General features: G+C 47.2%; 1 pseudogene; it reads right to left on the bottom strand.

The window, feature by feature from the left end:
- Positions 1-2,010: 2,010 nt before the first annotated feature.
- On the bottom strand, positions 2,011-3,909 carry LOC138205889 (piggyBac transposable element-derived protein 4-like; annotated as a pseudogene).
- Between the last annotated feature and the right edge of the window lie 10,218 nt (positions 3,910-14,127).

Here is a 14,127-nt window from a genome sequence, read left to right on the forward strand (position 1 = left end):
CCATGTGCCTGCAGGCATCAGTTTGTCTTGGTGCTCCCGCTTCCTTTAAAATTCCCTGCAGGTGTGAATACGACAGCCCTGCGACTGACCTTTGACCTACCTGAAGTACCCTGCCTAACATAAGTGGGTACAGCTGCATTTCAGAAGTGCAAATTTTAAGAAACTGGGCCAAAAGTTACAGTCAGACTGCTGAGCAGGAAGCAAGAAGAAAACTCTGGAAGGATTTCATTGGTTGTGAACAGGAACCTTCCTGCAGATTCACAACTCAGTGTTCTCTAAAGTAGCTGCAGGTCTGTCTCTGCTGAACACAAATAAAGTAGAGTCAATAGCTGCAGTTAACTGATGGTAAAAATCAACATTTAATAAAAGGATCAGCTGATGTTTCTATGAATCTAATAAAACCCACCAAATATACTTTAAAATGTCTTCTTGAGTCTGTATCTGTTTAATGAAGTGTATCTATAACCTAAAATATAACAAGCCACCACTAATATGATGCACCTTAGCTTAGCTTAACCCTTGTGTTGTCCTCACATTTTCTAGACACCCAGTGGCCTCGGGTCAAACTGTCCATGGTTGTCTGATATTGTCTGTCCACCCAGCGGCCTCGGGTCAAACTGTCCATGGTTGTCTGATATTGTCTGTACACCCAGAGGCCTCGGGTCAAACTGTCCATGGTTGTCTGATATTGTCTGTCCACCCAGCAGCCTCGGGTCAAACTGTCCATGGTTGTCTGATATTGTCTGTACACCTAGCGGCCTCGGGTCAAACTGTCCATGGTTGTCTGATATTGTCTGTCCACCCAGCGGCCTCGGGTCAAACTGTCCATGGTTGTCTGATATTGTCTGTCCACCCAGCGGCCTCGGGTCAAACTGTCCATGGTTGTCTGATATTGTCTGTCCACCCAGCGGCCTCGGGTCAAACTGTCCATGATTGTCTGATATTGTCTGTACACCCAGCGGCCTCGGGTCAAACTGTCCATCGTTGTCTGATATTGTCTGTCCACCCAGCGGCCTCGGGTCAAACTGTCCATCGCTATCTCATATTGTCTGTCCACCCAGCGGCCTCGGGTCAAACTGTCCATGGTTATCTCATATTGTCTGTCTACACCCGGTGGCCTCGGGTCAAACTGTCCATAGTTATCTCATATTGTCTGTCTACACCCGGCGGCCTCGGGTCAAACTGTCCAGCCTTATCAAAGGTGTTATGAGGTGTATTTCCAATGAACCCAAACGCAGACAACAGCGGGATCTCTGGTGAACCAAGCTCTTTATTTCTCCTTGGTATGGGTAACAAACAGGATGCACACAAACAGCCTGATTTCTTTTGTGCGGGTCCGCGCCACTCCACTCCGTGATGCAGCTGGCAGGCTGACGAACAGGCAGGCGGCCAGCGCGGGGCATTGTTAACCGAGGGAATCCCGAGGCCCTCCTCAGCATGTGACCGGGTGACGTAGTCGGATGGCGGCGCTCCGCTGGGGAATCCCGAGTCTTCTCCACAGCGAGCGGCAGGCTGACGTGGCTTGGTGGGAATCCCGTGGTCCTCCACCAGCGCAGCTGATTGGCCGGATCGACTGTGTGACGTCTGCGACTCGACACAGGATAGCCAAACCGGGGGTTAAACAGAGGAAAACACACCAGGAACAGACAGGAATTCTAACAAAAGGCCTCAATTTCATATTGTCTGTACACCCAGTGCCCTTGGGTCAAACTGCGCAGCGTGATCTCATGTTCAGATCCAGATTCAGATTCACATTTAACTTTATTGTCATTGCACAGATTACAAGTACTACGATAATGAAATACAGTTTTTATCATCTGACCACAAGTGCAAAAGAAAGCAGTGAAAGGGCAGTGTAATGTGCTAGATAAATGCAATATAAACAGTATGGACAGTATATATCATATTGTCTATACACCCAGTGTCCTCGGGTCAAACCGTCCAACATTATCTCATGTCGTATGTACACCCAGAGTCCTCGGGTCAAACTGTCCGGCGCCATCTACGGCCTCAATGTGCACACGCAGGACAGCAGGCGAGCGCGCAGCCTTTGCAGATGTATTTCTTACACCTGTAGCACACTTTGAGTTTTACTGTCCTTCTTCGGTGGGCAGATCTGACACCTCTTCCTCGCCCTGAGAGCCGGGGCGCTGTTTGGGGCTGATGCTAGGGCAGGCTGATCCTCGGGCGCGTCGCAAGACCTGGACCCCTGAACGGCTTTCACAGCCGAGGCGGCAGCTTCCGTGCGGGGGAGACGTTCCTTTCTTTCGATGAACGGGGTTACGAGCGCTTTGCCCAGCTGCTCCAGGAACACCCTCCTCTTGTTCTTTTTACCAGGCATTAGGGTTAAGCTCTCTCCATATCACAAAGGCGTTGTAGGAGGATACGTCAATGATGTTGTGGAATACAACCAGGGGCCAGCGAGCGGTCATCTGTCTGCAACTGTATGTTCCTATCACCTTATCTAGGTTGTCCACACCTCCTTTGTGGCAGTTGTAGTCTAGGACGATGGCAGGCTTCCTGTCGTCTCGATCGCTGACAGCGGCCTCTGTGTGGCGCGTGCTCATGAGTAGCACATTCTTGTTTTTCTTTGGGAAGTAGGACACTAGAGCGGTCGTGGGCGTGAAGGTGAACTTTGACGAGAACACCCGTCTGACCTTTGGTGTAAGCAGCGCAGACGGAAGCTCGGGTTTGTTCTTGCGCACCGTGCCGACTGTGGTGACGTTTCTCTTCAGGAGCTGTCGTCCGAGTTCGTAAGAAGTGAAGAAGTTATCGCAGGTCACGTTGCGACCTCCGAGACCCTCCGTCACGTCGAGCACAACTCGCATCCCTTGGTTCTTCTCCGAGCCACCGCTGCTAGCCTTCCCGTTGTAGACTTGCATCTTCCAAGCGTAGCTGGATCTCACGTCGCAAGCCACCCACGACTTGATCCCGTATTTCACCGGCTTGCTGGGCATGTACTGATGGAACGGACAACGACCTTTGGAGAGGGGAGAACACATTTGGTTGTTTGTTTGTTTTTGTTTTTTGTTTTTTTGCTCAGGCGGGTAGAGCGACAGGAAAGCTGGTAACACGAAACACGTACACAGTTTGCATCTAGTGGCAATCGCCTGGTTATGTTATTTTGTAAAACTGTGAACAACGAGACACAAAAAAAAATATAGAAACCCCACCTCTGAATGGCACCAGTTGCTCATCCACGGTCACTTCGGGCCCTGGGTTGTAGAGGTGCAGCAGTCGCTCCACCCACGCGTCCCAGACCTCTCGTACGGCTGCCAGTTTGTCTGTAGCACGTCTGGCGGGTCTCGTCTCGCGGTCATCGAACCGTAAAAGTCTCGAGTCAGTGTGATAGACTTTGAGTGGCATAGTGGCACGGAAAATGACCCTTCTGTTCTCCGCGTCCCATAGACTGGCCGCGGCCTCGCCTCGGGACCTGTAGACGCCGGCTAGGATGAGCAGCCCTATGTATGCGCGCAGATCGGTCTCGTTCATCGCTTTCCAGCCGTCTCCGTACCTTCTGAAACCCTGAGGATTGGTCATCTCCAGGAGGATTGTTTCTATCGCCGGCGTGACAAACAGGGAGAACGTAGAGGCTATGTCGTGAGCGTGTGACACCGCGTACGTGGTGGGACCTGGGTCCGTCGCGGTCCCCGCCGGCTGTCCTCCGGCTCTACTTGACCCTTTGGCGTACGATGCTGACGACCATGTTATTTTCCCATTTTTGGAGAGGAGAGTTTCACCCCAGGAAATTTCCTGTTCTTCGTCTTCTGACGCCGAGTCGTCGTGGTCCAGATTGTACTCTTTTCCGTCTTCTTCCTCAGACACATCCTCCGCTTCCTCTTCGTAATCTTGCTGTACGTCCGACATGAGCTGTTGCACGACCTGTTCGGCTGTGAAACGCGCAGCCATGGCTTCGACGTGTAGGACAGAGTCGCATGTCCGCACGTGTCACCGAGGCTAGATTAATATATTATGGCTTCGACGTGTAGGACGGGTTGAGGAGGGGGGCGCGTGTATCCGCACGTGTCACCGAGACCAGATTAATATGTTACGTTTGCTCGTACGCAAACTAGACAAAACGTGGACCGGGTCGAGATTTGCCACAGGCGATCGAGTCCATCTCTCCGCCTTTGCCTGCGGGGCCTGGGTCAGGGAGGGTCGCGTGGGACCCGAGGACGAGGGGTGTGCGTGGGACCAGAGTCCGACTTTTTTTTTTACAAATTGTACAACCGTCATTTTTTTTCACAGGTGACTCACTCAGAAAAACATCTCCATTATGCAATCGTAGACATTTCTTAGTCCCAGTCCTCCATCAGTGCCAAGAGAGCATACGAAGGGTAAAACGCTCCTGCCACGAAAACTCCCAGCGACGCCAAGCCTGCTGCTTTACACCAGTCCGCATTTCTCTTAGGCTCTCTGAACCTGTCCTCCTCCTGCCTTGTTCTTCGCTCTTCCTCCTGCCTCCTCTTCTCCCTCCTCTCCTCGAGTCTCCTCTGGGCTTCGCGGTACACCTCACTGGTGTAGTGTTTTCCTGCGTTGAATTTCACCGTATCTTCTATCTTACGTTGAAGTTCCTCGACCTGGATCCTGCTCGGCCTCTGGCCGTTGATGAGCGAATGGTATCTTCCTCCGCACCTGTTGATCAGTTTTTGTAGATGTTTGCTCTCCGCCACGTATTCTTTACTCACAGATTCAGGTGACGTGTCCTCTTTGAAGGCATCAACGTGGCCCAGGATGATGTTCCGTGACGAACTCTTGCCCAATCCAGTTTTTCCAACCAAAGCGAGTCTCAGCTCATTCAGATATGTGGACGATAAATAAAAACAACAACAACAACAACATTGGTTTCACTAAATGAAGTAGTCGTCCTTTGTGCAACTGTGTGTATTCTCAAGTTATTACTATCCTCAATACATCACTACAATATAGAAGCTAAAAAGGACGAAGGTTGTGCTGGACCTGAGGCCTGGGTCAGAGGGACCCGAGGACAACACGAGTGATCAAGTTGATCTCGCCGCTGTTACCTGTGGACCCGGGTCACGGAGACCCGAGGTCAACACAAGGGTTAATGACCGGAGATGGAGAAACATCTGGCCCGGCTCTGTCGAAGGTAATCTGCCTCACAGCAGTATTAAAACTCATTAATTAAGACACTATATCTTAACCAGACAGACATGACCAAAGAAATTCAGAGTAAAGAAACTAAAAGTGTTTCATCTGTGAACGTGTCCCAACTCCAACAAACTCCTGTGGAAGACTTTAAAAATGCATGTTCCTCATTAATAGGGATGTACAGCTGCCTCAGTTCTCTCTCTGGTAAATATTTTGAGATCAAATCTGCATAAATGCTTCCTGTCACTGCTGTCACTCTCACTAACCAAACTGAAGCAGAATTAGTTTTTAAAACTTCTGACAGATGATGGAGATCTGCGGCTCGGTGATGGATCAGCATTTCAATCAGTAGGTGTCTGTGTAACATGATAAAAACTTCAGTGACTACTTTACAACTTCACCAGCAGGAACAATGTGGCTTACTGATTACTTTAGATTAGAAGATTCAAGGCCATTTTCTTTGCTGGATTCACAATGATCCACAAGAATTTTAATTCGTCACCAGCATGGAAAACATTCCGAGTTGTTGTGAATTACATTCCAGGTTCTCATAAAATGTTAATGTCACTTTTTGTCTTAAACATTTTTCTATCCGAGTGGAGATTAACACAGTTGCATGTGAAGGAGCTGGAACAAAGCAAAACTCCTTGTAAGGAAGCATCTACATTTTTAGTCAATGTGAATATTTCCGGTTTGTGGTGACAGTTATTGCCGTGATATGTTAAGATGGCCGTGCTAGTGGCAACCTGTTACAGCAGCTCCCCCGAGTGTGTTTTGTTTTAAATATTTTTCTTTTTTTCTCCTCTTCGGAGTTGTTTTTTTTTTTCTTTCACGTGTTAAGTGACGGTCAGACAATGGACCGTAACTTTTCCACTTTTCTGGTGGCTCTTCTACTTTTTTCCCTCTTCGTAACGGAGAGCTACGCACAGTGGACCGGGGCCATTGTTTACTCTCGTGATCAGCTGATTGCGCTGAGTAGACCTCTACTGCTGCTGCCCGGAGCGAGGCCTGAGATCCCCGTTGAACTTCGGAGAAGACGTCAGGGTTACAGAGCTGGAGCTAAACTGAAGGTGAAGAGGAGGAAATATAAACCATCGGTACCGGAGATCTTAACGGGGAACGTGAGGTCGTTGGCCAACAAGACGGACGAGCTCGGCGCTGGTAAAGACCCAGAGAGAGTACCGGGAGTGCAGCATCATGTGTTTCACCGAGACATGGCTGCACTCACATCTCCCGGACCACAGCGCGGCCGTACCCGGCTTCAGGACCGTTCGGGGGGATGGAGACGTTGTTCGGAGCGGCAAGAAGAAAGGTGGAGGGATTGCAGTCTATGTGAACGAGAGGTGGTGCAATCCCAACCACGTGTGTGTGAAGGAACGTTTCTGTTGCCCGGACATTGAACTTCTAGCCGTGGGGATTGTGCGATTCTGTGCTAGGTTATGTTTACAATAATACAACATATATGTATGCCATATCATATTAATTATATATAGGTCGTATTATCAACTATTAATCCTAAGGGGTAGACGAAAGGCTGTGTTTGTGAATGAAGGTGTAGACGAAAGGTTGTGTTTGTGAATGAAGGTGAAAGTACTGTGCCAAACCAAAAGGTCACAGGAGGAGGTCTGCAACCTGTGGGGTCACATACTGTTGTTCTTTGAGTCATAAACAGGAACAGACGGCTGTCGCGAGAACTCCAGGGTGTGAAGGAAGACAACCACCACCTCGACCAACCAACAACGGATACATCAATACACATGACTTTTTGGTGTCTGGACTATAAGAAGACTGGGTCAGGGAAAGTCAGGAGGTCAGACTTCATGAACTGACACATACTCTGTTGCGGTCAGGGAAACATAGTCTGGACCCAGAGCTCTGTAAACTGGTTATTCTGCTGCTGTTAAATAAATATCTTGAAGCCTGACATCTTCTCCTATTGCCTCATTAAAGAACACGCAGGACTGGGGGCTGACACATAAAGCTTTGTACCAGCAGGAGCCCGAGTCCAACAGGATGCGCCCGTATTATTTACCGAGGGAGTTCTCGTCCGCCATTGTTATCGCTGTGTACGTTCCTCCATCAGCTGACGTAGAGGCAGCAGTGGACACCATCTACTCCACTGTGTCCAAACTTCAGACTCAGCATCCTGGTGCATTTTTGTTAGTTACTGGAGACTTTAACCAGTCTGGATAAAGTACTGCCAACTTTGCACCAGTATGTTAACTGCCCCACCCGGAACAATAAAACTCTGGACCTACTGTATGCTAATGCCATGGATGCATACAGTACTACTGCCCTTCCCCCCCTTGGTAGATCAGACCACAACCTGGTCCTGCTGACTCCCAAGTATGTTCCTCTGGTGCAGAGGCAGCCTGTGACCACCAGGACTGTGAGGAGGTGGACACAGGAGGCTAAAGAAGCCCTGCAGGACTGCTTTGAGTCCACGGACTGGAATGTGCTGTGTGGACCACATGGGGAGGACATCAACAGCAGGACGGACTGTATCACAGAATACATCAAATTCTGTGAACACACCACCGTACCATCCTGGACTGGACAATGCTTCCCCAACAACAAGCCGTGGATCACCAGTGACCTGAAGGTGCTTCTTAATAAGAAGAAAGCAGCCTTCAGGTCTGGGGACAGGGAGGAGCTCAGGAGAGTGCAGCGCCACCTGAAGGAGAAGATGAGGGAGTGCAAGGACTCCTACAGGAGGAAGCTGGAGGCCAAACTCCAACAGAACAACGTGAGGGAGGTGTGGACCGGTATGAAGGAGATTACTGGGTTCAAGGGGAGAGAGAGACAACCAGGGGGAACCTGGAGAGGAACAACCAGGGGGAACCTGGAGAGGAACAACCAAGGGGAACCTGGAGAGGTCCAATGAGCTAAACTGTTTCTTCAACAGGTTTAGTTCACCACCCTCATCTGTCTCCTCCACACCTTACACCTCCCAAACACCTCTGCTGCCTCCCCCCCCACCCCCCTCACCCCCCTCTCTGTGATGACTGGCCAGGTTAGGAGACAGCTGGAGAGACTCCACCAGCGCAAGTCTGCAGGACCTGACGGCATCGGCCCCGGGGTCCTGAAGACCTGCGCCGTCCAGCTGGCTGAGGTCCTACAACACCTCTTCAACCTGAGCCTGAAGCAGGAGGAAGTCCCGGTGCTGTGGAAGACGTCCTGCCTGGTTCCAGTCCCTAAGAAGATGACTCCATCTGGCCTCAACGACTACCGACCGGTTGCCCTCACATCTCATGTGATGAAGGTGCTGGAGAGGCTGGTCTTGGCCCACCTCAGCCCGCTGGTGAAATCTTCTCTGGACCCTCTGCAATTTGCGTACCAGCCTCATGTGGGAGTGGACGATGCCATCATCTACCTGCTGCAACGAGCTCAGTCTCATCTGGATGGAACCGGTGAATCTGTGAGAATCACTTTCTTTGATTTCTCCAGTGCATTCAACACCATCCAACCACTGCTGCTGAGTGAGAAGCTGCAGGTGGTGGAGGTGGACACGTCCACCGTCTCCTGGATCACTGACTACCTGACAGGCAGACCACAGTTTGTCCGTCTGGGCAGTGTGCTGTCTGATACGGTGGTCAGTGGTATTGGAGCTCCTCAGGGAACTGTTCTGTCTCCTTCCTGTTCACCTTCTACACCACTGACTTCCAGAACAACTCAGAGTCAAGACATCTGCAGAAGTTCTCTGATGACTCTGCAGTGGACGGTGTATAAGAGGTGGACGGGAGGAGGAGTCAGTGGACGGTGTATAAGGGGTGGACGGGAGGAGGAGTACAGGGCAGTAGTGGAGGACTTTGTGGAGTGGGCTGGTAGAAATCACCTCCTCCTGAACGTGGCCAAGACCAGAGAGATGGTGGTCAACTTCAGGAGGAAGACGACGGCTCCACAACCGCTGAGAGTTCTGGGAGAGGAGGTGGACATGGTTGAGGAGTACAAGTACCTGGTGTCTCCATGACAACAGACTGAACTGGAAGACCAACATCAACGCTGTCTACAAGAAGGTGATGAGTCGACTCTTTTTCTTGAGGAAACTTCGATCCTTCAATGTGTGCAGCGAGATGTTGGAGATGTTCTACCATCTGTTGTGGCCAGTGAACTGTACTTCTAGTAGTCTGCTGGGGGAGGCAGCATTGGAGCCGGAGACACCAACAGACTTAACAAACTGGTTAAGAAGGCCGGCTCCATCATTGGCTTCAAACTGGACAGTCTGGAAAAGGTGGTGGAGAGGAGGACGCTGAACAAACTATTATCCATATTGGATAATCCTGACCACAGTAATTATTGTTATTAATAACAATAACTCACCTCTGGCAAAATCCATCACATAACAATAACACTGTTGACTGTGTTTCTTGGTTGTTTGTATATAATATATATAGATATATACTGTACTGTATATACTGTGCATTTTATATTTTATATTTTTTTACTGCTATTTTATTGCTTTTTATTATTCTATTATTATCTTATTGCTTCCTGTATGCTGCTGTAGCGAAAAAATTTCCCCTTGGGGATTCATAAAGTAACTACCTACCTACCTATCTAATGATGCAGTAATCTGCAGCTGAAGCCTTTTCAGCATCTTTTCAGCATCTGCTCTTTAAACTGATACAAAGCTCACTGAGAACTCGACCCATGTCAATCTCTCACTCTTTCTTTTGTCCTGTGATTGTTGCTTTATCTCCGTCATGCAATTTCTAATCCATTGTCCTCATTCTTTCATATCAGCCTGTTTCAGTCCTTTGTAGCTGCCTGCTATTATTCAGGATTATTACAGGGTTACAGGGACGCCACAGCGCCTCAGCCTCAACCCTGTCTTCCTCTGGAAGTCTGCTGATCCCAGAACTCAGCCTTCTTCTACTGCTGCACGCTTTGTAAGTCATTTTGGATAACAGCTAAATGGCTCACATAAAAATGCTAATTTAGTGCCACTCAAAGTTAGGAGGCATTTTAATATATTGGAGGATGAGAGGGCTGACACTTTTCTTTCAGGGCTAAATATACGCTCTCCTCTGACAGAACCACGCTAATAATGTTGTTAATGTCATAAAAAGTGACAGCTGACAGATGAAGCCGTGCTGTTTGTGTGTGCGTGTCCCTGGAGATGGAGCACATGTCTCGGACGGAAAACACTTACAGCGTTCATCACATGCCGGCACGTAGAATAAGGAAGCCTCATCGGTACAGTAACACATACTTGTGACATTTTGTCACTGTGTTGAGGCACAGATGGAAATGAGAAAATGTCTTATATCACACTGGATGTGTTTATACGCAGCATAATAAGAGTATGAATAATTCACTCTTTCTCCAAATGAGTCATTAACACCTTAGCAGGACCGAACTTCCCTCCGGCTGCAGGAAAAGAGATTTCTGTCTCCAGTTTGATTGAAAATTCAAAGAGATTCAGATTTTCTTGGACAAGTTGGACATTTCTTAATTAGTTTGTCTTTTTTAATCATTTTGGGAAGATCCAAACGAAACCTGCATGTCAGAGTTAATCACTGGGTCTTTTCATCTTCTGTAGACATTTTATTCACGTTGCAGAGACGCTCTGTTGACGGCTACGTTCCCCACCGGTTACATCCAGGAGGCTTTATCACATAACGAAGACTATGTTGTAAAAATGGAGAATGAAACTTTAAAAAATAGTGTAAAACCAGAGCAGCCAGCCACATGCTGCTCTGTCCTGCTCAGGCCTCTTCGTTTGGTGTTGGAAGTTCAGTTTTGTTGTTTTTAGATTTTGAAATATTTTTCTGATAAATTAAAATGCATTTGAATATTTGACAATATTTTTTTCCACTAGTTTTTAGATTATATAATTGATAGCAGGAAGACAAACATTTAAATTGCTCACAGACCTGTGAACCTGTGCAACCCGTCAGGTGTCGGTTTGTTTTAGTGGATTTACAAGCTGCTGATATTGGTAACTTCTGTTTTAGATAATGGTGCTACCAATTAAACCTGTCCTGTTTCACTTTGTATATTTTTTATTTTTTGGTTTGGGGTTAAAGGAGCGTGATGTCACAGAAATACATGAAGGGACCTCGACCTTAATCACCACCTGGTGGAGGCACAAACGTGTTAAAATTCGGTGCCGAATGATGTCAATGAAAAGTTACTCAGGACCCTGTGGGGTGATAGCCACATGAAACTCACTCACACAGTTGAGATAATGTCAGTATAATGGAACATTTCCCTGATTGGGAGGACGGAGGTTGGGTGGATACTCGATAAAGCAGCTGACATTGTTCCAAGACACTGCCATTCGCTTTTGTTTCCGGAAAAGTCCACAAAACCAAATTATATTGTTGCACAAACCCATTGGATTGTGAACGTTATGAATCCTCCAGTTCAGATTCTGTCCGTCACCATCTTGCTAGTTCGGAGCGGTTTGGAGCAGGAAGTGACCATATTTGGACGAGCTGGGGGAGGAGCCAGCGGTGGATCTGACCGATCTGATCGGAAACCTGACGATACTACGTCCCGCCCACCGATAGCTGTAACCTGACTGCACCACAGGCCTGTCAATCAAACAGACACGCCCCCAAAACCAGGTCTTCTTGAATCTTCTTTTCTAATGAATGAGGGATTATTTTCAGATGGACCTCCAGAAAACTAATAAGAAGGAGTGACTTTAGCTAACAACACCGAGATAACTGATGGACACATTTTATTCACTTTGGATTTGATGAGAGAAGTTGAATGGGAGTCTATGGAGCCGGAGGCTTTTTGGAGACGACCTCTAGTGGCACTCGCTGGTATTGCAGCTGAAGACACTTCTGGATCAGAACCATTTTACAGATCTGAAGCTACGAACACTTTTATATCCAGTTGGTGGACTAATCTCCCCACCACTCTTCACACTGAATGAGAGTGAATTCCTCCAACCAGGTACCAACTCTGTTAGAAATCCTCCCACAAGATAGCAGCAGATTAATGCCTGCACTTTTGGAAAGAAATGTTTATGGGTATCCGCATACTTTTGGTCATGCAGTTTATTTACTTGAGCAATGAATTCTGGGAAAGATGCAGAACTGAATGATACAAAAATGGGTCACATGCTTGGTGAAATTTTTTCCACCGTGATAAAATACATTTTGAAGCCTCTCTGGTTGTTTTCCTGCAGCCGACCGACACGCTGCCTCCCTGAAAGGAGGGAGTGTCATCGTGTGCCGCTCCGGAGCTTCACAGAGCGTTCACGGTACATTTACCTTCACTGATGTCAAGCTGGGTTTGTCATGCATGTAACAACAGAAACAAAACACACGCAACCTTTGTCTCACCACGCAGGCGTACCAAACTGTTCCCTCAGATAAACCTTCACATAACAAAACCTCTATAGGTTCCTAAATCATTAGTCACATGTTTTTAAATGTTGAATTATTTCTTTGCACAGTTAAATCCAAACAGACACACTAATGTGTAACTTTATCTCGACATGCATCTTCAGGGTCGGCTGATTCCCACCAACATTTATAGTTCTGTGTGTTTGACTTTAAACAGACACTCCTCTTTTTAGGAAGCTTCATTTTATTAAAACCACTCTTGTTTTAGTTCAGGAGCTGGTTGGACCCAAAAGAAAGGCACACGGCTCAGAAAAAGAAAAGATTTATTATGATATACAAAAAAACAAGAGACCCAAACTAAGGCTGTTCTAAGAAGACTGAAAGGTTCAACCAAAGAAAACCAAGCAAACAGATGCAGCTACAAATAAACTTACAGAGAAACAAACTGAAAATCCATTGAAGGGAAACAATAAATCTGCAGCAGGTGATGAGGGAACACACAAGAACGTACGGCAGACAAACTGAACACAAGAATCAACAAGGAGGGAATGAAAAGCTGAATATAAACTGACAGAGGTGATTGGAAAGTCAGAACAGCTGGGGCCAATTAAGGAACAGAGAGCAGGTGAGGTGGGCGTGGCCTGCAAGTACATCCAGAGACAAGCCTCGCGTTCTGAATCACATACTATTTAGTTTTTTTTTTAACTTTTCGTACGTACTGCAGTTACCCTTAAAAAGTATGTACTACTGCATGTAATATGTATACAGCTGGGACACACCACTTCATCATGAAAATGCACCTTGACCTTTGACCCTCTTGGTCATATCTGTTGCGATCGTTTGCAGTAAAAATAATGTGATGTGATGTGATTTGGAATGAGTATGCTTCTTTTTAATGACTCTTCTTCTTCTTCTTATCCTTTTGTGGGCAGAGCATCAGCGCCACCAACCGTCTCGGAGGCTCAGTCGATGTGACGGATCTTCCACAGCCAGGGTAGCATGCTTGTCTGCATACTGCAGAATACGACTGGATGTAGTAGGACATCCTGGTACTTTTTACTTTATAGTTTTAAGTGTTTATTAAAGCATCTCCTGAAATTAATAACTGTGTCGAAAAACGTATTTTAGGTTACAGGATTTTTTTTTTTTATCTGAAGGAGTAAAGCCTTTAGGAAGTGATAAATTCACTGGACTGTAGCTTATGGACAACTTTTTAGAGCAAGACAGTTCTCCAGCTGAATGTGCTTGCTCAGCTCTTTTGTTAAATTGGAAATCCAGATTATTCTAACCAAAGGTGACTGCCCCTGCATCTGCTGCCCCAACAATTAATGAGATGGGCCTCAGGAGTCAGTGAGGCAGATCCCCAGATAGAGCTGTCCACTTTATCTTAGCCTACATGGAAACGTTGCAGCTCCGACAGTGATTTAGTGGCCGGGCTTCCAAGAAAGGTCGCAGCTTCCTGTACCACACCGCAGGACCTCCCCTACTGTATCAACCAAAGAGTAATGGGGGCTGACTCTGCATGCTCCACAGCTAACATTAACATTTTTCTTTTCTGACATGCTTTAGAATTCTTCACACTTAAGCTGTTGTTTTTTTGCAGTCTACTGTGTCACAATGCTGAAATAAATCCAAACAAAAAGTGTAATGTAACTTTTTTAGTGGTGTGCAGACCTGAGAATTCAGCCTTCATAATGTTATTATGGTTGAG

The sequence above is a fragment of the Embiotoca jacksoni genome, unplaced genomic scaffold (assembly GCF_022577435.1).
Source record: "Embiotoca jacksoni isolate LCO1_2020_lvr unplaced genomic scaffold, fEmbJac1.0.p SCAF_3, whole genome shotgun sequence".
Lineage (NCBI taxonomy): Eukaryota > Metazoa > Chordata > Actinopteri > Embiotocidae > Embiotoca > Embiotoca jacksoni.